General features: G+C 40.0%; 1 long non-coding RNA gene across 3 annotated transcripts; it reads right to left on the bottom strand.

Moving 5' to 3' along the window:
• On the bottom strand, nt 1-27067 carry LOC109549582 (uncharacterized). 3 transcript variants are annotated; one of them, XR_012332083.1, is made up of 5 exons: nt 24793-27067; nt 22265-23094; nt 20807-20847; nt 9115-12494; nt 1-1265 (listed from the first exon to the last, which is right to left on the bottom strand). It is a non-coding gene; the product is annotated as an uncharacterized lncRNA (long non-coding RNA). The 3 variants fall into 3 exon arrangements; XR_012332084.1 differs by lacking the exon at nt 1-1265 and having other exon boundaries at nt 8494-12494; nt 22265-22362; nt 22729-23094; XR_002175914.3 differs by lacking the exon at nt 1-1265 and having other exon boundaries at nt 8494-12494.

Raw genomic sequence — 27067 nt, 5'->3', positions numbered from 1 at the left:
TAGTTGATTTACAATGTTGTGTTAGATTCAGGGATATAGCAAAGTGAATCAGTTATACATATACATATATTCACTCTTTTTTTTAGATTCTTTTCCCATACAGGCCATTACAGAGTATTGAGTAGAATTCCCTGTTCTATACAGTAGGTCCTTATTAGTTATCTATTTTATATATAGTAGTGTGTATATGTCAATCCCAATCTCCCTATTTATCCCTCCCCTGCCTTTTCCCCTGGTAACCATAAGTTTGTTTTCTACATCTGTGACTCTATTTCTGTTTTGTAAATAAGTTCATTTGTACCCTTTTTTTAGATTTCACATATAAGCGATGTCATATGATATTTGTCTTTCTTTGCCTGACTTACTTTACTCAGTATGACAATCTTTAGGTCTCTTGCATTGCTATACACTAACAACAAAAGATTAGAAAGAGAAATTAAGGAAACAATCCCACTGACCATCATGACAAAAAGGATAAAATACCTAGGAATAAAGCTACCTAAGGAGGTAAAATACCTGTACTCAGAAAACTATAAAATACTGATGAAAAAAATCAAAAATGGCAGATTTTGATGGAGCTAGGATGAGGCTCCTGGGCTCCAAACTATGAATGAATTTTTCTCTATTTCCACCAAGCTGTCTCATCTGCACTGCCAAAACTCAATCCACGCATGCCATTTTAAGTATTATTCTAACAACACTGTAGACTTTCAACTCATTCTCCTCTAGTGCTATTTCTCAGTACCCTATTCTTTTCTTCCATAAAATGAAAAATTGAATATAGATATTCAAATGGAATGTGTGTAATGTTTATTTCCCCAGCCAGGGTATAAGCTCTGTGAGGGCAAAGGGGCAAGGACCGTGTGCACCACCCCCATACACGTTTAGCACCTGGCATATAGGAGGCACGCGATAGACATTTGTTGAATGAATGAACGATGGAACATCAGCTACTGTCTCAGGTGGGACTCTCTCAGTTGCAGGTCCCTCATTTAAACTGGCTTGAACAGAGAAGGAATTTGTTGAGTATCTAGGAAGTTCAGGAATCAGCTGGCTTCAATCATAGCTCCATTGAGGTTAGATTAAATTTCTTCTCTTCTTTCTTTCTTCGTCTCTTCCTCCCCTCCCCTATCTTGCTGTTCTCCTCTCCTTCCCCTCCTCTCCTGGCTCCTGTGTCTCTGTCATCCTCTCCCTCTGCAGCTGGGCCCCCTCCATCTCCTCTGTGCATGGTGAAGTTGGCAGCTGGTAGCTCTGGGACCTCTGGCCTAATTTGACATCCGGGGAGAAAGAAAACATGTCAACCTCAGCATCATATCTCAATTTCAGGAAATGAAAATTTTAGGACTGGCCAGATCTGTGTCACTTGTGGGAGTGGGATACAGTCACTACTGGCAGCCCCTCTAAAATCACGTGGAAGGGGGAGTGGTGTTTTCCCAGAACAAGGGATGCTGGGCAGATGGAAACATATGTCCTTCATACAGTGTCACAAGAATTTTATCAAGTAGTAAAGGAGAGGCTGCTTTTACTATCAAGAGACTTTCTGCCTCTCAAACCTAAACTCTGTGCATGGAGCTAAATTATGACGTTTTGAATTATTTGACTCAGATCATAATTTTTTAAAAGATGGATTAAACTTTATGCTTTGAGTCCCCAGGTGTTAATAAGTCAAGGAGAATAATAAAGACAAGCCCACCTACAACCTTCCTATCTATCTGTTCAGCAAAACAGAGGGCTGTAAAACAACTTTTTCTGTTTGTTTTTTATTTTGGCTTCCAGCCAAATAAGAACTCAAGAAATTTGTTTGTAGATAAATTGTGTTTCAGTGTCTGAGAGGAAACGTGCTGCTTGGTAACGACCACAGGATGCAGATCCTCATTTCATAAAGAAAAATGTGCAGGCAACATGCTCATTTTTCTCTGCATATAGAAAAACACAGAACGCTCATCTGGCACATGACCGCTCAAGCACTGAGAGTACTGATATTTCTGTAGTCTTGATTCTTACAGGGAGAAGGAGGTTTTAGTTTTGAGCATTTGTTGCTTTGCCCAGGGCCCTGTGTTCAAAAGTTGTCTTCTGGGAAAGAAGTAATGATCAGAATTTAAGAGAAACAAACAAACAAACCTTTCCTTATCAGTTTCTACCATTTAGTACTTTGCTTTTGTGCCCTTTCCATAGTGGCATGGAGCGCCTGAGTGTGCAACGGTTTTATAAATGCATGAGAATGAGTGTGACAAGTCCCTATTCAGATGTCCAGTAATGTAGGATCAGAGACTTAAAAGCTGTTTATAATACAGGAAGTATTAAACTAGTTCTTTTTGTATCACAGCTTTTTAATTTTATAAACTGGGTCTTAAGGAGTGAAGTTTTCAGCTTTTTAAAGTTATAAATATATGATTAATAAGAAAAACACTGAAGGAAATGAAAACAACCTCACATCCTGTACTTCCTGACATCCTCTTTTTGATTTTGTGAAGTTTCCTGTCATTAATTTTCAGCGTATTTATTTTCAAGGAAGTTCCTTTAGCAAGAAGATTGAGACCAGCACCCTGTCCCTCCCGACACACACACACACACACACACACACACACACACACACACACATGCACCTCGGAGAGTTAGAAATGTGTATGGCAGTATTCTTCCACGATTCAAGCATAAAGGCCATGACATACATCCTTAGTTATACACACGGGTGATTGGGGAGCAGTGGAGAGAACCCCCAACACTAAAGAGAAAGCAAGAAGTATCATATTCTAGATTTCTGCATTTCTTATAGTAAAGGAGCTATGAGATAAAAATTTCATGATTATCATTAGTTATTATTGTTAATAATATCATTTCTTAAGCTACCATTTACTGAGCTTTTGCTAGGTATCATTACAGTGATAAGTGCTTCACACACACACACACACACACACACACACTCACACACACAGACACACACACACACACACACACACACACACACACCTGCATACTACAAATTTACCACGTGCCCGTGATTCTAAATATCAGAGTTTATGCTGTGGATTAAAGCCGTGTTTTTGGTGGTCATGATCCGCTAGAGAATCATGAAATTAATTTAATGGGTAGAGATAAGAACAATCATAACATCCTTGTGAAGGGATTATATTATCCCCAATTTACAGATGAGAAATTCCAGACCTTAGGAGGTTAAGTAACTCACCCAAGTTCACAGAGTTAGTAAGAAATAAATATGCATTTGGAGCCTTTCAGTCTCCAAAACCTTGTCTTAACTATTAAGGCTACATTACATCGTTTAACAATTCTGGATGTATCACATTATAAATATAACTATATATGGAAGAAAACCTATTTCCTAATATATTCTATAAGGGAGAGCTTAAGGCTTGTGGATAATTAACCAGCATGCATTGTTTTGAATAGAAGCTTAAAAATCAAATGTGTGTGTGTATTAATTAGAGTTGTGGGAAAAAATTCATAGAACTCAGTACCATATCAAAATTCATGAGTGATTTGTTAAGCAAAGAGAGTTTTTTACTTTTAAAAATTCATAATCACATTTTATGTTTACATAGCACTTTATAAACAAGGCTTTCCTGGATATCATGAGATCCTCAAGCATTCTATGGACTCTATATGTGCGGCCTTTGTACGTACAGGCTGTTAAGAGTGGTTACAGCTGATAACGACTAGTTATCAACAGGAAAGCCAACATAGTTTGGACACAATCCAACAGTATAAAAATGGTGCTTACAGATAATCTTCCTTTATCAAATTCCCAGCTCTTAAAGAAGTAGCAATGCCAACAAATTAATGAACAAACAGATGTATTTAATAGGCCCTAAGAAGTTACACATAAAAATTCAATCAGTAAGTTGACGCTGGAACACCAACAGCTTTTGAAGAAAACATCTCTACCTTTTGGAAATAACTATGATGGTATTTGTTAAATACATTTGTCATTTCAGAAAGAGCTCCCCAAATTACTAGGATCACATCAGTTGTCAGCGTTTGTATACCGTCTTACTCACTTTTTGCTTTTTTAGGAAAAAAAATATTACAGACGCTCACATAAACAGAATCCTTTCCAATTTGTGTTGGCTGCCATTTTATTCAAGTTTGAGTAAGACCTTAACTACCCTCAAAGACTTCCTTGCGAGATTGTCATATTGCCCATCAATTTCTGCTGTGGGTTAAGGCAGTGTTTTTGGTAGTTACAACCCACCCATGAAATCAATTTACTGAGTAGAGACAAGCAACTTTTAAAAATGAAACAAGAGAATAGAAAATGTCAGAATGCATCACAGGTAGTTAAGGTAAGTAAGGAGCAGTGGAGGAAATTACTGGGAGGTGAGGGGTGTTGATAGCCAAAGTACAAGGAGGAAAAGGAGCAAAACTCCACCTGCTCCAGAGTTATACCTAGTGGTAGTTCTACTCTTTGATCCTGGACTAATGAGATTAATACATACCTATGTGTACCACTAGTGGGAAGAAGGGCAAAAGGGAGAAAAATAGAGAGAAGAGTGGGATAATGTGAGTCAAAACAAAAGTTGGGGTTCATATGTGAACAAGAGAGGGAAAGAAGAAGAGAGAGCAAAAAACTAAGAGATGCATAGGATGAAGTTTGGCAGATAGATCACTCTCTGTTCAAAGGATGCCTTCAGCTGCAGTAACATAAGCTTGACTTGAATGGCTTAAACAGCAAAGAAGTATATTGATTGGTCTACTGGCTCAGTGACGTCATAAGGACCATCCACAGCTTTGACCTCAATTTTGTTCCTCTTGTGGATGTAGGATGACTATCCTACTGGGCCTATGTGCTTTCTTATTTCCATCCAAGGAGGAAAAGGATGGATTCCTATGGTTCACTGAATAGCAAGGGATAACTTCTCAGAATCTTCCAGCGCCTGTAGGTGTAAACTTCTGCTTACACCTTATTGGCCAGAATTGAATTACATGTCCACTCCTGATTGGTTGACTGACAGAGGGTTGGCATTACTCAGACCAATCAGACTTCTCTCTGGAGCTGGGATCAATCTCTTCCAGACACATGGCTGGATGAGAGGAAAGCAAAATTGAGGTTCTTTTGGGAAGAAGGGAAAGACATTTTGCTGAGTAGGCAATCAACAAAGTTCACTACATACGAGAACTTTTTAAAAACTTTGGTAACCTATCCTAATAGTTCTAGTAGATTTAATATTTAACATTTCTATCGTTAAATCAGTTTCGTCTTTAGAGACCGATTACATCATTTTCCTTCACATAGAAGAATGCCGTTAAGAGGCATTTAAATAAAAGGAAAGAAATCAAGTACAGAGTGCTTCTATTTTCCATATATTTGACAACAAACAGAAATCTCAAATTTTACTCAAAAATAATATGCTGTATTCACTTCCAAAAAGACAATGCACAATGTTTGACTTCTCTTGGAACAAACGTCAGGAGAGAGAACCACTAGCCATTGTGCAGAGCTTACTTCTCTCTCCGATTCCCTCCCCCACTCAGAAGTTAGACTTCAGCATTATCCTCGTGTGCACTTGCCAACTTTCTGCATCATGACACAAAGACATTGCTGGTTAGGATCATTCTAGCCTAAAGAAAGGCAAGCACAAAGCTAGCCAGGCTTAGATGAAATGCACACTGTTTGCTGAATGGCTGTGGTGTTTTGAGGGCTCCCTTCATGAAAGACTAGCATAAAGTCAACAGCCCACAGTTGCTCAAATCTGGGCTTTGGTTTCATTGCCACCACCCGCCACTTCCCCACCCAGGAGAATTACAGCTAAGCGGTGTTTTAACTATGTCCCCAGGGGAGTGTTGAGTAAGAAGTAATGCATGCTGGGTTACCAATAAATCATTTCTGGAAAAAAGGACATTTCAGGAAAATTAAACAAAGTGTAGAAAAGCCTTAGCTTGCAATCTGTTGCTGCAGAGTTTGAAGGATGACTTTCCTCCCTGCTTAGACAAACACCAAGCAGGAAGCGAAGCGCTGAACAGGAAAAAAAAGTTCTGTCCCGAGCCATAGAAGAGAATGGCTAATGATGACTGTCATTGTGATTTCATTGCCCATTTAAACAAAACGAAGGCAGCTAGTTCTTTAACTCTTTCCAATTGAACTTCTGATTATTTTCAGAAGTTCTGCAGTGGAGACCTGACAACTCAAGAAATCCAACCAGCCTGGAACATGGGTTTTCAAAGTTACTTCAAAGCTCAGCTAAATACCCAAATAGTTTAACCAGCTTCCCCTTGTGCCCTGGCTACAATGTGAAGGTAAATTTCTCTCCCTGGGATATCTACTTGCGGTAGGGTTCATGGGCACTCAATGTGCCTATCTCATTCACCCGGATTTGTAAATACCTTGTGATGTTTGAAAACCAGCCATTCTGTGCACTTTGTGACTTTCTATTAGGCGAACTTTGCTAGTATCCTCCTGCCTTACTTTTCCTCTGCTGCACAACTCCAATGCTTAGTTGTCTATTAAATGCCACTGTAGCACCATCCCACAATGTCAGTCCAGATTTATTAGCTGAGCTCGCTGTCGGCTGGCTCCGTAGCAACCAGCTGTAAATATTACAGGACTTTCCCCATGAGTCCATACTAAACAAAAGCACATGATCTCTTCTTTCTATTTTAATATTGGTCTACCTCAAGAGGAGCTGGGCAGAAGGTAGAAAATATTTTTCAGCTGGGAACAGAAATAACCAGGTCAAACGCTAGCCCTTATTTCTCTAGATGCCCTACTGATTGCCATCTCACTCTAATGAATGATTCATGCCATTCACTTTGAATCCATCATTTATGTTATCTGAATTTCTATTCTGTGCTTCCTAAAATTGACATTGCTAGGATGAATAAATTCTTATCATAGGTGGGTATTCAGTGAGCGAGTTAACATATTTGACTAAATAATTTCTTTTATAAGACGGTTTCAAAATAATATTTTAAAATTTCAAAAGCTCCTTGGGACATTAACTAGCATTTTGAAGAAAGCCTATGGCACTGATTTTCATTCTCTTCTGGGAGTCCTTCCAGCTCTAAAATGCTATGAATTTATGAATATATGCTACTGTATTCTCAGTAGGAGATTCTGGATTATTATTTTTCATGAAGGTTGAAGAAATTAGGTAGAAATTGACTAGGCAATGCAAATCAATGCATAAAGCAATAGAACAGCATGATTCTATCATTATGTAATAATGCACAAAATAGGTACTCCACAACTATTTCTTGAGTCTTGTCAACTTTACATTTTTCAATTACCAGTTTAGTAATTATACAAACTATATGTAGTGGTATTTTCAAATTGATGGCTCATTTTATGGAAATATATTTTATGGCTTATATAATAACTGTAACATGTTTAGAAGGGAATTTATTTCCTTCGTGCTTTGGTCAAATGAGATCTGTCGTTCTTATCATCCTACACAGGGTCTCCTTATTTAATTATGTATGTGTATGGCTTTAGAGTGGATTACTAGAGTGCTAGTTTTCCTTCCGTTATACAGAATTCCGATCTTAGAAGAGTGAAAACCATAAAATTCCTCTTCAGGAGTATTCAAAACCAGACAAACAGAAAAGAAAATTAACTTTGCCCCATTTGACCTTAACTATGATAGTTGGGTTCAATGTCTTCTATGCTGAGGTCCAGGCCCTTGAATATTTGGATCTAGGACAGGTGATGCACTTTGTTCCATAGGAGACAAAAGGGCACCCTTACCCCTCTTGACTTTATAGGCATTGCCTCATATCGTTCTTAATAACCTTGCCAACTTACCCCCTCAATTCTCTAACCACCTGCTAAAGCTTGTCACCTGGTTCACATTTCAGCCTCCTGGCTTCCAGTAACCTTCTGGGTCATTCCAGGTGCATTCGGCCTGGTGTCTCCCTGGACACCCATCATCATCATCATCTTCATCACGATAATATCTCACACTGATGACCATGTGCCAGCTAGGCCATATGCTTTATGTGGATTATCTCATTTAAATCTTAAAACAACCCTGTGAGACAAGTACTGTTATTCTGTGCTCAGGTTATTAAGAAAGCACATAGCAAATAAGTAGTAAAGGCAGGACTTGAATCTAGGCAGTGTCTTAACTGCTCTTCTCCACCTCCTCCCAACTCTTGCCCAAATGGGGAATTGAATACGAGCCACTTGGGTAAGAGCCAGACTTCCTAACCATATGGCGAGGTTGCCAATCTGCGGGAGAATATAGGTCCAGCTGCACAGAATGATTCTGCCTTCCAACGGTCTTCTCTTCTTAGTAGCAAGAGGCTTTATTCCTTTCTTTTGTGTTCAAAATTAGCCTTTTACTTTTTATCCACACAACATGCCACGGATAGCCCAGATTGCATTCATTATGAGCTATCATGTCCCTTGTCACTTGTTTACAAGGGCTTTGGCTTGGCCTTAGCTCTTAGGTGAAGTCATCTTAGAAAAACTCAAGAGCCACAGAACTAGGGTTTTAAAAAATGACAAACATCGCAAGCATTCATTTTATACTCCCACAACCTTTATTTTCCAATTTTTGTTAGTTGAAAACAAGAACAGTTAGACTTCTTAGAAAATAGCAGATCTGTAGAAATACTCACAACTACCTATAAACACGGGCCAAATATACTCACTCCTACATCCTTACTCTACACAAACCAGATAATAGTAAAAAGACTTGGAAAGTGATTTTTATCTGTAGTTACACTATAAAAACATAATTAGAGAAATGGAAGAAAGATGTGAATGGCAAATACTTGCTTACTTTTTTTTTTAGCATATAAATCAAAAACATAAAAAGACTAGGGATTCACATAAGAACTTCATGGTGACTTTGAATGGGTGGCATTTTTCAGTAAACATCTCAGTCAGTCTGAACAGTGATATTACAGAGCAAGAGAAGGTCCCTCTGAGGAACTATCTTGCCCCCTGGAGAAAATCAAGGCAAGAGAAGACTTCTACTCAGGATTGTCAGGGTGCAGGGCAAAAATATTGTTCGGTAAGAGAATGGTCCTCTCATTTGATGAGAATAATAAGAAACACAACACCAGTCTTAGGTTGGTAGGAAATGAAATATCTAGCTCCTGAAATGCCGTTGTGAGTTCTGAGTGACAGAAACAGGAAGGAAGAGTGAGCAATACCTCCGTCTGTGTTGCATTTGGCCTGTTAGGAAACCACACGACGGGGCACGTGATAAACTCCGTGTCTGTTCTCGCCTCAACCTTCTCCTCTTGGAATCTGAAACAACATTGGATTTTGATCAAATGAGCAGGGTGGTGATGATTACCCACCCGAACACAAGGTTCTGGATGGCGGGGGTCTGGTCTGTTTTGTAAGTAGCTGTGCTATGAGCACCTGGAACATAGTTGGTGCTCAGTGAAAATTTGTTGAATGAATAAATGTACATCTCAGACCTCAGTCATTTGACAGCAGCCTGAGAAATATTTTGGGCTTTTTTGCTCTTCACCTAAGTAGCGATGACCAAAAATAAAATTAAAAAAAAAAAAAAAGAAAAGAAGCAGAAGAGGTCATTGGTCATCTGCCATGGCAGCTGAGTTATTCTGTCATATTCAGTTTGAATTTGTGTCTTCCTTGCAGAAAAGATGCCGGAATATTACAAAGGAGTAATTGTGTGTTTTTGTATAAGTGCGTGCACTCATGTATGTGTATGTGATCATTCATAGTGATGAAGGTATAGCAAATCATAGAAATATAGCCATATCTATCTATGGTTGCGTTTAGTTAACTCTTCATCAACCCTCCCGAACTGAAAGTCTTTCCTAATTCTCCTGATTTAGCAGTAATTACTTATATAAGAAGCGAAGTTGAGTCATGAACAAAACAGCCCGTCCCTACTAATAATGCCACTGAGTGATAATAAGAGGAAGGTAATCTGGGAAGGTCACTCCTCCACTCCAGAGGTCTCATGACATCTAAATTGGGAGTTGGTGGCCATATAAACAAATTCAAATTACCTTCCAGCAAAAACCTCAAACTACTTGTTTGAGATGGTTTCGGCTAGAAGACGTGAATCCAGATCAAACTCTAAAGCCCCAGAAGTACTGAAATAGCTGAAACAGAGATGTAGTTATTACAGGAAGCTTAGGAAGGTTCAAAGGAGGTTAAAAAAAGAAAAAGAAAGAAGAGGAAAAGCTACAGCAAGAGAAGCTGGTGGCATTGCCCATCCCTAGTGGAAATGTTGCTGATGTCCTCTGAAGAGGAAGGGGAAGGAGTTAGAGGTGCAAAACAACCTAGACGGGGGGCAAAACAGGAAACAGGAGTGCTGATGAAAATGAACTGTGAATCGGGAAGGGAGCAAAGCCTCAAAGTCACAGGGCTGTTAAAGACACCGGAAGAGGACAAAAGAAAAGTAGTTAGGGACTGTGAGGGAACTATGGATTAAATAACACATTGACAAACAGATAATGAAGTCTCAAGTTTCCTACTGAAACGACCTGGAAACAGACTTAATCCTGTTATAGTCATTCCAGGGGTGTTCCATTGTGCTAGATTTCCATGGGATCAGATATTGCTGGAACTAAATGGACCTTCAAATTAGGGGAATTCTTTTGTTGTTGATACATAAAGATATCTCATAATAGTATCACTTAATAGTAATAGGTAATATTTAGGACATTGACCATGCTGACCTAAATAAAGAGGTAAACTGAGGCAAGCTCAAAAAATAAAGAGTTTATTCAGGAGTAGTCAGAGGAATTGCAATTCAAGACAAGCAAACTGTAGCAAGCTATAGACGAGTCTGTTGAGGGTCTGGCGTAGGTTGTATTTATGGGCAGGGGATGTAAAGGGGGGAGAGTTCAGTTAGAGTCAGTCAGAATCAAAAACAAACAGAAACCAGACTTGAAAACTTCTCGAGCAGACACCGTCAGTCCAGTCACACATACAAAGCTCAGGTCAGCCCAGTTTGTTAGATCAACCTGACCTGGGTCATCTTCTATTCATACCTGTAGCAGGATTTCCTGAGATTGATAACAGACAACCTCTGATCAACCAAACACCCACTTCACCCCCACCATCTGAGACAATTCTGACACTATCAGTTTTCTGTAAGTCAGGCATTTGTGGGAAATCGGTCTCTTAGTCCCTAAATTTTGTCTTCCTGAGGGCAAATGCGTGAGATTCTTCATTTTATATCCTTCCTTTCTATTTTAGATTGAAATTCTTTCACACCCACTATATGGGTAATATCATTTACTTCTCCCAAATCTTAGACAGTATGTACTATTACCACCCAAAGTTTTTAGACGAAGTCTCTGAGGTTGCATGATTTGTTAAGGGTCAAGTGGCCAGTACAGAATAATTTTCAAGGCATGAATTTCCCACTCTGGACTCCAGAGCCTATGTTCTAGCTGCCATTCCATTTTGCCTCCCAAGTTATAGTGCCATTTGATCAATATATGATTTTCTACTGAATATAACAGAGCTGCCTTTGGTTCATTTCCATTTATATTTGCTCTGTTTATTGGAATTGCTGTTACTTTCCTTTGCCAACCTTTAGAGGGAGAGACAATGAACAGTAAAATGCCCAGAATTAAGGAACAACCCAAGGAAGAAAAAAAGGAGTCTAGAGACAGTAAGATCTAGAGTGGTAGAACACTGTAGCCAGCTAGGATATTACAGATTATAGAGTTTTGTCCCCTCATTAGTGTGAGTAACTTTCTGACCCCTCAATTAAAAGTCTTGCTAAAACCATCTTAGTAAGTGACAAAAGTTCTTTGACCAAATAGGGGATGATAAGTAGTTATTTTTCTTACGTGTATTTAATAGTATTGCAATACTTTGGTGGGGGGATTACTATGTTAATAATCTAATGTAATTATTATTGTTATTCATAAAATAACAACAGTTTGGTGTGATTAAGTGATTTGTCCAAGGTCACATAACGTAGTAGATTTTTCAAATTTCTCCAAACCTTATTTCATCCAGGAATTATACTATTGCCAGCAAGGCCCAAATGGCCTTGAAATTAAGCTTATGTCATATAGTGATAGTTGTTTTGAAAGAAACAAAAACTTTGCTTCGAAATTCAGAGCTTATGTTTCTCATCTGGCTGCCATCCCAGGACTGTGACCCTCAGAGAGCACTTCCCTAAACAACAGGGACAGTCTGGGACGCTCCACTGCTCTTTCATAACCAGGTTGGTTTGCCATGCTCCTTGGGTTAGGAAATGAGCTCCTCAGGCACTGTTGCTCAGAGTTCTTTAAGGTCTTAAGGCAAATTTTAAATAAACAGAAAGTCCCACAGATACACATATGGGTAAGCTCAACACAACACACTAAGGGGATTTTACTCAGAGCACAATCATGTTGCCAGGAATTTGAGGACAGATGTAGAAAGATGCACACGCTATGGCCATGGTAGAAAGATACTCTTCTGGGTTGAAAAACATTCAGAGATGCCTTGTTTTATGCTGGTGTTCATGTCAATATCCTTTTTAGTACAGTTGGCCCTCCGTATTCATGGTTCTGCATCTGTGGATTCAACCATCCAGAGGTGGAAACTATTTGGAAAAAAAAAAAAATTCCAGAGAGTAAAATTCCAAAAAGCAAAAGTTGAATTTGCTGCATGCTGGCAACGATTTACTTAGCATTTACATTGTATTAGGTATTATAAGTAATCGAAAGATGATTTAAAGTGTATGGCAGGATGTACATAGGTTATAGGCAACCATGCCGTTTTATATGAGGGGCTTGAGCATCCAAGAATTTTGGTATCTGCAGGGGTCCTGAAACCCAGCCCCCATGAACACTGCAGATGCTTCTGGGCTAAGGCTGTTGACAGAAAGGGAGCTGGCAGCTTAGTTCCACGCAGGATGTGTTTCTAAACTAGACATCTAAGATTTTCTTTGACTTGGATTAATGGGGCTCAAATATAATCATGTGATGAAACACCTGAAAATCATGTTGCTTTTTTAGAATAAAATGAAATACAAATAATTAAGTTTAAAAATGCATATTATTTTTTATCAAGTCAGTTCTATTGTGTACTATTATAAAAAAATGGTAATATTATTAAAACCAAAGGAATATGGAACATTTATGGAGGAAAATGTTAAACTGAGGAAATTCTACCCATTAACTTATCTTTTTTTATTAATATTTTGTGTGGAAGAGACTGCTAGTTGCCTACCCTCACATCCAATTTCCCCTTCCTCTTTAACAGAACCACAAGTTTTAGCTGGGCACAGGGTGTCTTTGTGGAAAACTACATTTCCCAGCATCTCTTGTGGCTAAGCGTCGCCACGTGACTATTTTCTGTCAAGGAGAGGAAAGCATCATTACTAGCTGGGAAGTCCAGAAAGGCTGCTCAGCTGGGAGGGGTCGTTTCTGCTTTTCCTTCTTCTTTTGGCCTGCAATGCAGATGTGATAACTGGAACTTTAACAGCCCTGAGACGGCCTTAATAATAAAAGTCATGCTAGGATAATGGAGAAAAAAGATATAACATTCTGCAATGGCCAGAGTTGGATTGTCTTCCTCCAGACTTCTTATATCTGAGAAAAAAATCCTCCCAAATTCTGGCTTACTTTAGGCACTGGCAGTGTGCTTTATTTTATTTTATTTTAACGTGAAGCAAAACTTAATCCTAACCTATGTATTAGCAATAAAAAATCCCTACCCACAAGTCTAATATTGAATTGTAGAGGTTGAACACCTAAAACTACTGGTAGTCAGTATAACACAAGAGTATAGTTTGAACCACAGGTTTGGTTATTATTGTGTGTTTTCTTAGCAAAACTATAAAGATAATTATTTAAGCTAACTTCTATTTTTAGTTTTGGAAGTCTTGCTTTTGCAAAAAAAAATAAGAAAAGAAAAATGGCACTAGATTTTATTAGTTTCTAGAGTCATTCTCTCTCTCTCTCTCGCTCTCTCTCACTAATATCCAACAATGGTATAAGTTTCACCTTCCTCAAGGTACCTATCTTCCTACACATCTATATAATGCTTTCAGTTCATAAAGTATACCCACATAATTATCTCACATGATTCTCATAGTAAATCCATGCAGTAAGCAAGACAAACATAATTATTTCCATTTTTACCAATGTAGCAACTGGATTTTCCTCTTCATTACATCATTTTGAGGTAGATGAGACTATTATTATTATCCTTAATACACATAAAGCAGAATCATGAAATGCTCACATCATCTGACCCAATCCTTTGAAAACAAGTTGGCATCTAATAAATACCTGTTGGATGTCTGGATGTGTGACTGGATGAGTGAGGGAATGAGGAAAATGAGGCCAAGGTCAGTTAAAGGAGGGATGTGTCACAACACTGGAATTAAAATTAGGATTTCCTCACCTCTATTCTAATTTTTTTCCCATTATACTATGTTGCCTCTCCCTAGAAATTCATCTTCCAATTTGCTGAGTCACTCCTTTGGGTGGACTGACAGTGAAAAGCAGTGTTCAGGTGGTCATCAATGGTGAACTTCAGCTGATGCCCCAAAACAACATAGCCCATACCACAAAACGGTTTGCTTTCACTGGCAGCTCTCCCAATCTTCACATTTTAATGCTGGGCCAACAGCTACTGTCCTTGACAAGTGACAGCGCTGGCAACATAGTATTCCCTTAAACAAAGTCCATCACATGGATAGCCACCATGGAGTTCCATCTCTAGCTTTTCTTGACATCCTTACACAGCTAGTCTCTTTGTTTCACTTGGGAAAATGTTCCAGGAGGCTTTGTGTCGTAGTGGTGGCTGTGGTTTAACTTGAAGCTTTAAAGGTTGGAACGGGAAACACAAGAGCCACAAGGACTTGATCTTTGAGAACATTTGCTTTCTTCTGAAAGAGGTGAGAAATGAATAAGAGCCAGAAAGACCTGAGACCATCACCCTGATTCACTCCAAGGTATGTGTCTAAAGTGAATGTACATTGTTTTGCAAATAACCAAGATAGAAATATTAAATGATTTCTCCTAAGTCATCTAATTAGTCAAGATAGGAGCAATAGATTCTAAATCCTATACTGGGGAGCTAGTTAGAAGAAATTCTCAGCTTTCCACTTACTACCTGTGTGGCTTTGAAGAAATTATTCTCTCTGAACCTCAGTTTTAATATAGTTATAATTGGAATGCTGTTCCTCGACTCTCAGTTGTTGAAGGTCTGAATGAGATATTATAAGGTGCCTAGCAATTTAGAAGCCACTCAGTTCCATGTTATTTTCAGTCCTTCCCCTTTGATACTGGTTCCATTTTTAGAAACCGTTGCCACATTCTGTGACCAAGTAGAAATGCTGAAAACCCCCAAATAATCTCTTTTCAAAACCTGCTGATTTGCTTTAGTGTATAGAAGTTTAAAAAAATTCCATAATGTGTAAAATTTACAAAAATATCTAAGAATAACTAGAAGACACGAGGCCTGGTTCACTTGACCTGGTTCTTTTGTGTACTTTTGGCCCTGATTCTGTAACAGGAATCAGAATATTGAGTGGAGACATTTTGGTGCCTATCACTTTCTCGTGATCGAGACTCAGAAATCCTTACCTATACTTTTTCATAGTTTGCCTTTACTTTATTCAGCAAGTATTTTTAAAGCTCCAGCTATGTGCCAGGCACTAACTGAAGTGCTAAGGATATAGTGGTGAAAAAAACAGATGTTAGTGAGGGGAGACAGACAATAAACCAAATAAGTATGGTCTTTTGGTGAGTGATAAGCATGATGGAGAGAAATAAGGTAGAAAAGGAGATATGGAGCATTGGAACAGGAGTTTTATAATTCAAATTTAATGATTAGGAAATGTCGCATAAGAAGATAGACCAAAAAAGAAAAGAAAAAGAAGATAGACCAGTAAAGACTTGAAGGAGGTAAGGAGTGAGCCATGCAGAAATCTGGGAGGAGTATAAAAGGCATGGGAAGTATTTAGACCCTGAAGAAGGAAAGTGCCTGCCTTGTTCCTAGAATAGCAAAAAGGCCAGTGTGGCTACAGCAGAGACAACAAAGAGAAAAGAGTGAAACATACAGTGAAATGGGTACGGAGGCAGGGAGGGGGGAAGATTGTGTCTGGCCATTATAAGGACTTTGTCTTTTTTTTTTTTTTTTTTCTATGGTACGCGGGTCTCTCACTGTTGTGGCCTCTCCCTTTGCGGGGCACAGGCTCCGGACGCGCAGGCTCAGCGGCTATGGCTCACGGGCTTAGCTGCTCCGCGGCATGTGGGATCTTCCCGGACTGGGGCACGAACCCGTCTCCCCTGCATCGGCAGGTGGGCTCTCAACCACTGCGCCACCAGGGAAGCCCAGGACTTTGTCTTTTACTCTAAGTGAAATGGAAGCCTTTGGTGGATTTGAGCACAGAGGTCACGTGATCTGATTTATGTTTTAATAGGACCATTCTGACTGTTGTATTGAGAAATAGGCCGAAAAGCAGTGAGACCAGTAAGGAGATTATTGCAATAATTCAGTGAGAAATGATGCAAATATTTGCTGATGGATTGGATGTGGGATGTGAGAGAGAGGCGTGAAAAAGAACTCTAAGGTTTTGGGTACTGAGAAAGAAAAAGGTGGTGTTGCCACTAACATGTGCAGAAGACTACAGGAAGAACAGGTTTGGGAAAGATCAATAGTTTGGTATTAGACATAGTATTAAGTTTGAGATGATTATTAAACATCTGAATAGAGATGCCAGGTAGGCAGTTGGATTGAGGAGAAATTTGGGCTGGAGAGATAAGTTTGGGTGTTGACAACCTATACATGACATTTACAGAAGAGAATACATATATATTGGGTTGGCTAAAAGTTCGTTTGGTTTTAAGTAAAAGACACATTTTTCATTTTCACAAAGAACTTTACTGAACAACATGTTCACTAACCAAACAAAGTTTTTGGTCAACCCAATATGTGTGGGTAGATGCAGGCAGGTGGGTAAAACAGGGAGATAGAGCATTTAGTCCCATGGCCCAGAGAACCCGCTCCTTCAGATTATTTGGACGTAGGATGCCTGGGAAGAACAGGGAACCTTTGAGTTCAACAGTTTTCAAATCCTTCAAGTGAAAAAAGATGATCAGCTATGGGAAAGCACTGGCTAGATTGGGGTCTGGGGCAGGGCGTGAGGAAACTCAAGGGACTATAGGTGAAATGTACAAAATAAGGCTACTGAGTGTGGCCGTGGACTCCCTGACCCACCCACGGTGATTCAAAGAGATTTGTTTCATGTTCAAACAAATGTTTTTTTGTAATACACTACATTGCTCGTACAACATGGTTTATCTGTTTATAACTTTAGAAAACTTTGAGAGTACTCTTTGATTCAATAATTCTACTTCTTGACATGGATCCTCAGGAAATATATTTAATTGTAGTAAAATATTTATATGTACAGATATTCATCACAGTATTACTTCAAAAAAACAAAAACAACCCCCCCACAAAAAATAAACAGAAAAACAACTGGAAACAGTCTAAGTGCCCCAATAAGGGGACTGTTTAAATAAATTGTCATTTACTTGTAGGATGAAATATTATACAGCCATTAAAATCAATGTTTACAATGCTTCATAACAGGGGAAATGACTAGAGTGTAATGTTAGATAAAACTTAACTTAAAACTATGTATAGGGCTTCCCTGGTGGCACAGTGGTTGAGAGTCCGCCTGCCGATGCAGCGGACATGGGTTCGTGCCCCGGTCCGGGAGGATCCCGCATGCCGCGGAGCGGCTGGGCCCGTGAGCCGTGGCCGCTGGGCCTGCGCATCCGGAGCCTGTGCTCCGCGGCGGGAGAGGCCACAGCAGTGAGAGGCCCGCGTACCGCAAAAAAAACCAAAATAAAACAACAAAAAAAACTATGTATATATAATATGATCACAATTTTATACATTCATGTGGGCAGAGAACACTGAATGAAAATAAATATACCCAACATATGTCAGTGGTGGACTCGTGTTTTTTCCTGTGTTTTAGATTTCTGTTTTTCCAAATTTTCCATCAGGAGTAGCTATTATTTTATAATAATATTTTAAATTTTTGATTGAGAATTCTAAGCAAAGATTAAATTAAGAAATTCCTGAGTTGCCCTCGGTCTTCCTTGAGTTGCTCTGACTGCTGATTCCTCTGTTCATTTCAGTTACAGACAGTGTGAGGTCACCCCAGCATTTGTTCCTAGAACAAGTGGTCAGACATGAGTGATTGGACAAAAGGCCCCAGGGTGTTGAATAAGAGCTGAGCTGGTGGAAAACTTGTGACACGGGTGTGATGGATCCAGGAGTGCTCTCCTTGGAGCTCTGGAGTGTTTCATCAGCCTGGGATTCCACCCATCTGAGCTGGCAATGGGCCCTGTTGTTTCTAGGACACCTAGAATTCATCATTTGTGCCTGGCTCATTTTATTCACTTATACGTTTGAATTCTTTGTAGTTGAGTCATTTCCTGTTTAAATCTCTTCAACTTTTCCTCTTTGACCCAGAACTGACTGCACAATATCTCTGTTCTACAGTGCATGAAAGATTCTTCACAAAAGTAAGTCATTTGTGGGATGTTAGGCTGTCATGGGAAAAAAAGGCAAAGTAATGGAGAGTTTCAGTTAGCCCATCAGATTTGGGAGTGACCAGTAGTAATCACAGGTGGTGTACCTACCCGAGTTGGATTAGTGCACAGCGTTTTCTGTGTTGGTAAATCCATCCAGGTTTTCCCCCAGGGAGCTGGCTTTAATATCCTTCTGCCTCTTTAAGATTGGGAAACCACCCAGGCCTCCCAGGTCTTGGCAAGAGACAGATTGACTTCATGTTGTTGTTACTCAGCATTTTGTTTCTTACTGAAATGCCAGGCTCTGCACGACCGGTTTGTGAAGTCTGAAGATCCTCTGGGCGTGCCCAGAAACTTAGCAGCCCAGGAAGAGAAAACTGAAAGGGACACAGTGGAAACAGGAGAGAGGTTCTACAGCTGGGAGCAGCTTGAATCAAGCCCATGTCAACAGCCCATGTCTTCTCTCTTCTCTTGCAATCCTATCGACTCTTACAGGAGCAAATCCAGTGCTACCTTCCCAGCCTAATTTAATCTGTTCCTTTGTGTTTCTTAGAACACTTTTGTTTATTTTGTCTTACTTACAAGTCTTTTTTGCATCATACTTATTTAAGTATGTCTTATGTACGTATATTTCCCTATTAGATTGTTAGTGTCCTGGACAATTACAGTGACTCAGTAGAGTGTGCCTCTCTCTTCCTTAGCACAGTGCCTTGCACTTTACCAAATTAAAAAAATGCTTGAATTGAATGGAATGAAATCCCCATCTAAGAAATGATTTGACTTAAAACAGATCTGAGAATGCTGACTCATACATATATCCTGCTTTGGTTGGGTGGATCTGAAATCTTGGGTGAACCTCAGTTACTCCTGGGTTTGTTATAGCTTCAGCAAAGGCAATAGCCAGGGTTCATTGACCTTTGTGTCTGTCTTTAAATGATAATGGAATCACATTCATTTTAATAGTTTATATACTAACATTGTAAAGATACTGCAAAGACGACCATGGCCATATTTAATGAAGAAAGGCAAAGTCTCGAAGTGTTCATTGTTTTAAAGGAAAATACATACCCAAGGCATAGGGGATTAATTAAACTTATATTGTAGGTAGAAAAAGTGGAATGTGATGAATTAAAATGATAAGGGAGATCTATGTTTCTTAGCACGGAAGAGTTCAGAATGTCCCGCGCAGTTAAAAAAAAATGTCTAAAGTAGTACGTTTATTCTGATCTCATTTTTTTGGTAAAAACAAAACAAAAGATAACTTTTATGTAAGATATGTGTACACACACTTGGAAAAAAGTTTGAAAAAATAATTTGGAAAATGAGTTCTATAGTTAAAGTGTTCATAACAAGAATTGGGTATAGCACAGTTAGCTAATTATGAAGCATAATTTATATGAGCAACTCTTAATGGTAACTAGCACTGGTTGGGAATAGTTTGATGATTAGCATCATCGGAATAGAAGTAAATAAAAAGAAAAAAAGCTAAAAAAAAAAAAAAGCTGCTGCTTAACCTGGCTGTTATAGACTGGGCTGCGAGCAGAGCTGCACAGCAGCAGTGATAGGGAATCAGAGGGTACTGAGTACAGGGAGTAAAGGGCAAGGAAGGAAGAGTCTGTTTGCTTTTGTACTTTTTGATTCACCTTTTTTTGGTTTTTTTTAAGCTGGCAATAACTAGATACACTTACGGTTATGAAAACACATTTATTATTGAAATGACTGTGGAAAAAACCCCTGTTCTACTGTGAGTCTGAAACTTCTCTGTTCCTATTAAAATATTTTTTAAATCTTGGTTTTAAATTTAAATTTGATTTATTTTTGATAGGAGATACATTAAAACAGGACAAACCCTAAAAGCTACATAATAGTATTTATACAATGAAAAATTTCTCTCCCACTTCTACTCCCCAGCCATCCCTCCCAGGTCCCTTATTACCTCTTTCTTTATATTTTTTGATAATCTGAGATGTCTTAGGACTGCCCCTATTTTGCCAAATTTGAACGATTATGTACTAAGACATTAACTGTAGTTATTTTCAAATGATAGGATTACAAGAAATACTGATCTCTTTATAGCTTTCTGTATAAATTTTTTTCGCATTAAGTAAAAGAATTAATGATAATTTCCAAAACCCATTTTATGGGACTCTGTGATAGCATGCCTAAATTTGCATTGTCATCATTTTTTCATTACTCCATTTCTCTGCTTCAGGTCTTTAGTCTTAGCAATACAGCTAATGCACAGAAATTTCCTCTTAAGATACTTTTTCTTCCTTACTCTTCATTAATCAATACCTTGTGGAAAAAAATACACATCTAAGTAACAATCTGAAGAAAAAAAATTTCTTACCGGAATTTCTGCTGTGGTTTCCGAGGATTAATTGATCCATACTAATTAAATAAAAATAAATATTAATGAATATGCTTCCTTCCCTTAAGATACTTAACAGCAACCAAAACAATAACAAATTCTTAGGGGACACTTAGTTTGCTGGGATGATTAGGAAAATATCATATTTATCTTTTAAAGGAGATTTAAAAAATACTTGACAATTAGAGATAGGATAAGTGGTAAACGGCCGCATTTCAATCTTATAAATATGCACTCTGAGCTACTTTGACTATGCCTGGAGTCAAGTGCTTTTCCAGGCCTGTTCCAGATGTGAGAATTTGGGCTATAGGACCGTTTATCCATAAATACAATGTATCTGCCTTGGAGCAGACCACCTCTGACCCAGGAAAATGTCAGCTCTCGTCTGGCTATCTTGCCACCTATACATTCAACCCCAGATTTTATTTATTGTGTCTTTTCTTCTATATTCTCTCCTCCTTCCCTTGCTCTTATTCATCTTATTTTTCTTTTTTTGTAGGAGGCGAATGTAAACCTAGCTTGATAGAGAGGAATGAGCATGATATTGCACCCAGGGAGCCAGGATCCTTGTCTAGTTCTCTCCTAAACTAGGTATCTTAGGCAAGTCACTTCAGTATTCTGGTCCTTCATTCAGCAAATATTTGCTGAGCTCCTACCATGCAGTAGAGACTGTTCTAGGTGCTAGGATGCAGAGACGGATAAGGTGCACTTTTGGACCATGCACCTGGCCCCTCTGTCTGTACGTCAGGAGGCTGGGTCTTAGGACAGCAGCTGAAGCGGTGAGTGGGCACAAGTCTGTGGCCCTCCCCACACAAGGCAATGTGCTGAGTGTGGGCACCGTGACAACAGAGGAGCCCAGGATCAGGAAGCATGGAGTGTGGAAGCGAAAGAACGCTCTGTCGGATGGTGTCAGGGAGCCAAAGGTGGCAGCCGTGACTTGGCTCTGTGCCCTTGGACAGGGCAGGCTGCTGCCAGGGCTACCGTGGTTAGGAGGCAAAGCCACTGTGTGAATCTGCGGTGGAGCATCAGGTGGGGCTAGCTCGCCAACGTAGCACGATTTTTTATTACAAACAACCAACTGCCTAAGAATCGCAAGTATTCGGGCTCACTTTAAGCCTTGGGTTGGAGAGACAGTAAGTTTGGAATCCAAGGAGAATCCAGTGAATTTGAAGCAAATCATTTCATAAAATCAAACCCCTAGTTCTGTGGAGGGGTTCTTCTTTCTCTCCCCAGGACCTAGCATTCATTATACCCTGACACTGAACGAATATATGAATGAAAAGACTTTATGGAACCTAGATGTATATCCTAGGGAGCATCTCCTAGGTGGAAAATTGGGAGAGACTGGTGAGCAAGAGGTGAACATTTTATCTCATAAAATAATAATGACACAGAATGTTGCAAAGGAGCGACAAGACTTAGCAACACTTTACTCACCGAGAGGACTGTGAGCCTGGACGGAGTCCAGCTTTGGAGGGGAGGAGGGGAGCTCTGTCCCAGCCCCCTCTCCAGGGCACTCTGAGGAAATGAGTCTCCTACAAGCATGAAAACAGAGGAAGGAGAGATTTAGCACAGCGTGGTGGCTGATGAAGGTGGGCACCAGGCGGGGGGCAGAAGGAGGGCAAGGTTTAAAGTCAGCGATTAGAAGGTAGAGCTTCACTTTCACATTTTTGCGACTTATTCGCAGCCAAGCCCAAGATTTTCTGAGACTCAGCTTCCTTCTTTGTAAATCAGGGATTTACTGCTGCCACCCCGCTGTTCTGAACTTCTTCCTGTTCAGAGAATGTATCGATACTTGCATTAGAGATTTACTTGGATAGATACATTCTTCTTTTAAAACACAAATACATGCTGGTAGAACCAAGTGTTTCAATCAAGAGAAACACAAAGTATCTTCTCACTCAAACTTGAAGGGGACGGGATGCTGCGTGCTCCTGGAGACAGGGAAGAGTGGTCTCTTATTTGGGTTGCGCTGGATGGACAGGTGTTGAGAGTAACGATTCAGGAAGAGACTGGTGGGCAGGTCTGATCGTATAAGTCTCTGGTGCAGATAATGACATGAGGAAACTGGTAAGGGCTTGCTTGAGCACCATTCGGAGAGAAAGCAGGTCACCCGCGGTGGTAGCAGTCCAGCCCTCAGCAGAGAACAGTCGGGGCTCCTCTTGGCAAAAGAAAAGCTGAGGGGAGAAAGACCCCAGGTCGGAAGAAAGACAGATGCACCTTTGGATCCTGGCTGTGCTCTGATCGGTGACCCTTGTTTGTTTCATCTGTAAAATAGTGATTATATTTAACTATACGTATTGTTGGGAGGATTAAAATAGAGGATATATGTCAGTTCCTGGCAAGAAGTAAACACTCAGTAAATTATAGACAGTATTATTTATGATGAAGACTTTTCTAGGAAGGATAGGGAAATTCATGGCTGCAAGCGAAGTCAGGAAAGGACTCAAAGAGGAGTGGGCTGGGGTCTGAGTTAACAGATGAAATTTCTGACCGGAAAATGTGTTGCATCAACAAGTAACATGGCTTTTTAATAGGTCATCTTAGAGGCTGGGGCATCTGACTGGCCCAAAAGGAGTCCAGCCTGGCTGGGCTGTGGGTAGGAAAGATAATACTGCAGGTACGCCAAGTAGTCTGATTTTTAGGGCTCCACTGTACCCTCGGGACAAAAGGGGGGGTAGGAGAAGCCAGGTTTGCCAGGTCCTGATGACAGAGTCCGGACATGACTAACTGATACCGGAAACACAGTGTCAGAAAATTGATGCCCTACAAAATCAGAGAGGAGATCCGAAACATTCAAAATCATGGTGATGGAAATAAAAGGATGACCAACAATATAAAGATCAAAATATAACTGCCAGATGAGTGGACCAGACAATAGATACTGTGGAGTTTGGCCGAACTGACCAAAGTCCTAAGAGCACGTGCTCTGGGGTTGGAGTTCTCGAGTGTGCATCCTTGCTCTGTCGGTTACTAATGATTTGAGCTGGAGAAATTTGCACCTCAGCTTCCTCACCTGTAAAGTGTAGGATTTTTGTGGAGGGTGTAGGAGTATTGTGAAGTCTCTGGCACACTGTAAACTCTCAATAAATGTTAACTACAGTTATCCTGCTCTACGCATGGGGGATTGGTTCCAGGACCCACGTGGGTTACCAAAATCTGTGGATGCTCAAGTCCTAAATTCTTGGTAGCTGGGAGTTTTTAGGGCCTGGCCTGGTGAAAAAGTGGGGCTAGAACTAGTCCTAGGATGAGTGTGGATGAGACTAGAGAGGGGAGACAATTTGAACCTAGGGACCCTGAGACTCCACGCGGCTGAGAGTTCCGATGGGTGTGGCAGGAGTCTCTGGAGGACTTGCTCCGAGGAGTGGCAGTGAAGTATGTGTAAGAGTGATGGAAAGCAATGATCAGGGAAAGAACACAACAGATGAGCCGAAGAGACAAGAAAGGACTCACCAGAATTTCCTATAGGATGAGTGATTGGAAGGAAAACAAAGAAACTGGAACAAAAGTATCTCAGCCATTGTGTGAAAGGAAACGAAGTAATTCAAACCACAGTCAAAAAATAAAAGTGCCAACAAGCGGTACTGAAATCAAAACGAAGGCAAAATGTGCCCCAGCTCCACCAGAATGGCTAAGATGAAAGAGACTGGTAGTAACAAGCACTGGAACACAAGGAATTGCTGCTGGTAGGTGTGGAAATTGCTACAAATCCTTCGGAAAACTGACGGTACACCCTCAAGCTGAACATACGCATGACCTAGGACTCAGCAACTCTACCCCTAGGTGTCTACCTAACAGAAATGCACATCATTTGGTCACCAAAAGACATTCTTGCTAATAGCAGCACTAATCATAAAAGCCCCCAACTGGGAACGACCCAACCGCCCATCCACTGAGAATGGATGGACACACTTTGGTGTGTCCTCACAGTGGAAGACTGTACAGCAACAAGATGAGGGACTTACCACAACATGGAGAAATCTCATAAAACTGAGCTAAAACAATGGACACAAAGGAGTGCCTAGTGTGTGATTCCACCGGATTCCATTTGTATACAGTTCAGAAACAGGCAACACTAATTTTGATGCTAGAAGTGTCTTGGTCCGTTCCAGCAGCTATAACACAATACTGTAGACTGGCTGGCTTATAAGCAGCAAACATTTATTTCTCACTGTTCTGGAGGCTGGGAAGGGCAAGATCAAGGCACCAGCAGTTTCACTGTCTGGTGAGAGCCCCCTTCCTGGTTCACAGATGGCTGTCTTCTTGCTGTGTCCTCACATGGCAGAAGGGGCAAGGGAGCTCTCTGGGGTCTGCTTTATAAGGGCATTAGTCCCGATCACCTCCAAAGACCCCACTTCCAAAGACCATCACATGGGGGACTGGATTTCAACCTATGAATTTGGAGGGGGACACAAACATTGAGTCAGTAGCAGAAGTTAAGATATGGTTATTCCTGAGGGTGGGCTATTGATCTGAGACGGGCGCAGGCTGGGGAGAGGGACTGGTCTTTGGAGGAGCTGAGGGTGTTCAATTTCTTAATTTGGGTCATGACTCCATGAGTATGTTCAATTTGTAAACATTGAACAAAGTATATACTTATGATTTATATATACAAAGTATATATAAGTACTTAATCTGTCAATAAAAATTTAAAATAGTTGCCCAAATTAGACATTAATAAAAACAATCTTGAAAACTCTTTGTCTACTTGCAGGTGTAGCTGCTTATGTCAGCTTTATGTTGGTACAGACCATGATTTTGAACCTCATTTTCCATATTTATAAAGAGTGGATAATAGTACCCGCTTCACAGTAGGTAATATTGGTGAAAGAGCTTTGAAAATGGTGAACTCTCATACAAATTGCTAGGGGGAGAATGCTTTGTCCCCACTCCCTATGTTTCCTTTCTGTTAGCACAAGAGCCCTGGTCTGCCTTGCCCACCGCTTACTCCACCCAGGAGGGTGAAACTGATTGGTAAGTTTGGCAAGTATGATGCATCCCTCTTCAGTCTTTCCCTCTTGGAAAACCCCCTGTCTAGTGCAAATGGTTATTGAAGTTCAGGGAGTTTGAGTGCATTCTCCAAATTTAGGCAGATGATAAGTGACAGGGATAGAATTTGAATTCAGGTCTCCGATTACAAAGACCATGCTTTTAAACATTCTGCTGTATCGCCTGCCTAATAAGTAATGTACTAAATATAAAATAGATGCTGAGTTGTATGGTACAGCTGAGAATACAACAGGCATTCAGGGAAGGGAGTGTTCTCTATTGGGATCGGTTGAGGATGGCTACACAAGAGACTATAGGGTCAACTCCTGCTAAATTCTCTCTGTGTAAACCTCAGGAGCCAGTGCAGCTGGAATTAGCACTAACCTCCTTCCAGGGCATACGAGAAGAGGGGGTCTGTTGTTGGCAAAAACAGCCAGGAGTTTTTCACCACAGTGCCCCTTGGCTGGGCCCCAGCACTTACCCAGTTTCTGCCTTGGTTTAGCTACAGTTTGTCATTTACCTCTGTTAGTGTTTCCTTCGAGTTCTTCTGAGACTTACCTCATAGCCATTCTAAGGTATGAAATGGGACAGGAGGCTTATTTTCAAGCACCTGAAGTCTGAGAATATGCAGAGGGTATGTTAAGAGCATTTTATAAAGAAAGTTTATTTCTTTTTCTGAGGCACAATTTATATTCAATACGCAGCATTGATCTTGGATATTTAGTTAGATGGGTTTTGACAACTTTATACCCATGCAACCACTACTCAAAATGAGATATAAAACATTTTTATTGCCCCAGAATCATATAGTATGCTAATGTGTGTGTGTGTCTGGCTTTTTCAATCAACAGTGTTTTTGAGATTCATCCATGTCATTGCATTTATCAATAATCTATTTCTTTTTCTTGCCAAGTAGTATTCCATTGTATAGATACACCACAATTGTTTATCCATTCTCCTGTTGGTAGACATCTAGGGTTCTTCTAGCTTTTGGCTATTATAAGGAAGGCTGCTATGAACATTTTTATGGAAGTCTTTGTGTGAACGTATATTTTCACTGCCCTACGGTAAAATATCTAGGAATGGACTTGTTGGGTCACGGAATAGATGTGCGTTTATCATTATGAGAAACTACCCAACAATTCTCCAGAGGGTTGAGCCATTTTATATTCATACCATCAGCGTTGCTCTGCACCTTGAAGGAAATTTTTTTATGAAACCATGATGACATTTTAGTAAAGCATATTTATC

Source organism: Tursiops truncatus, chromosome 5 (genome assembly GCF_011762595.2).
Source record: "Tursiops truncatus isolate mTurTru1 chromosome 5, mTurTru1.mat.Y, whole genome shotgun sequence".
Lineage (NCBI taxonomy): Eukaryota > Metazoa > Chordata > Mammalia > Artiodactyla > Delphinidae > Tursiops > Tursiops truncatus.
The sequence above is the reverse complement of the archived record's forward strand: the minus strand, read 5'-3'. Positions and strand labels throughout refer to the sequence as shown.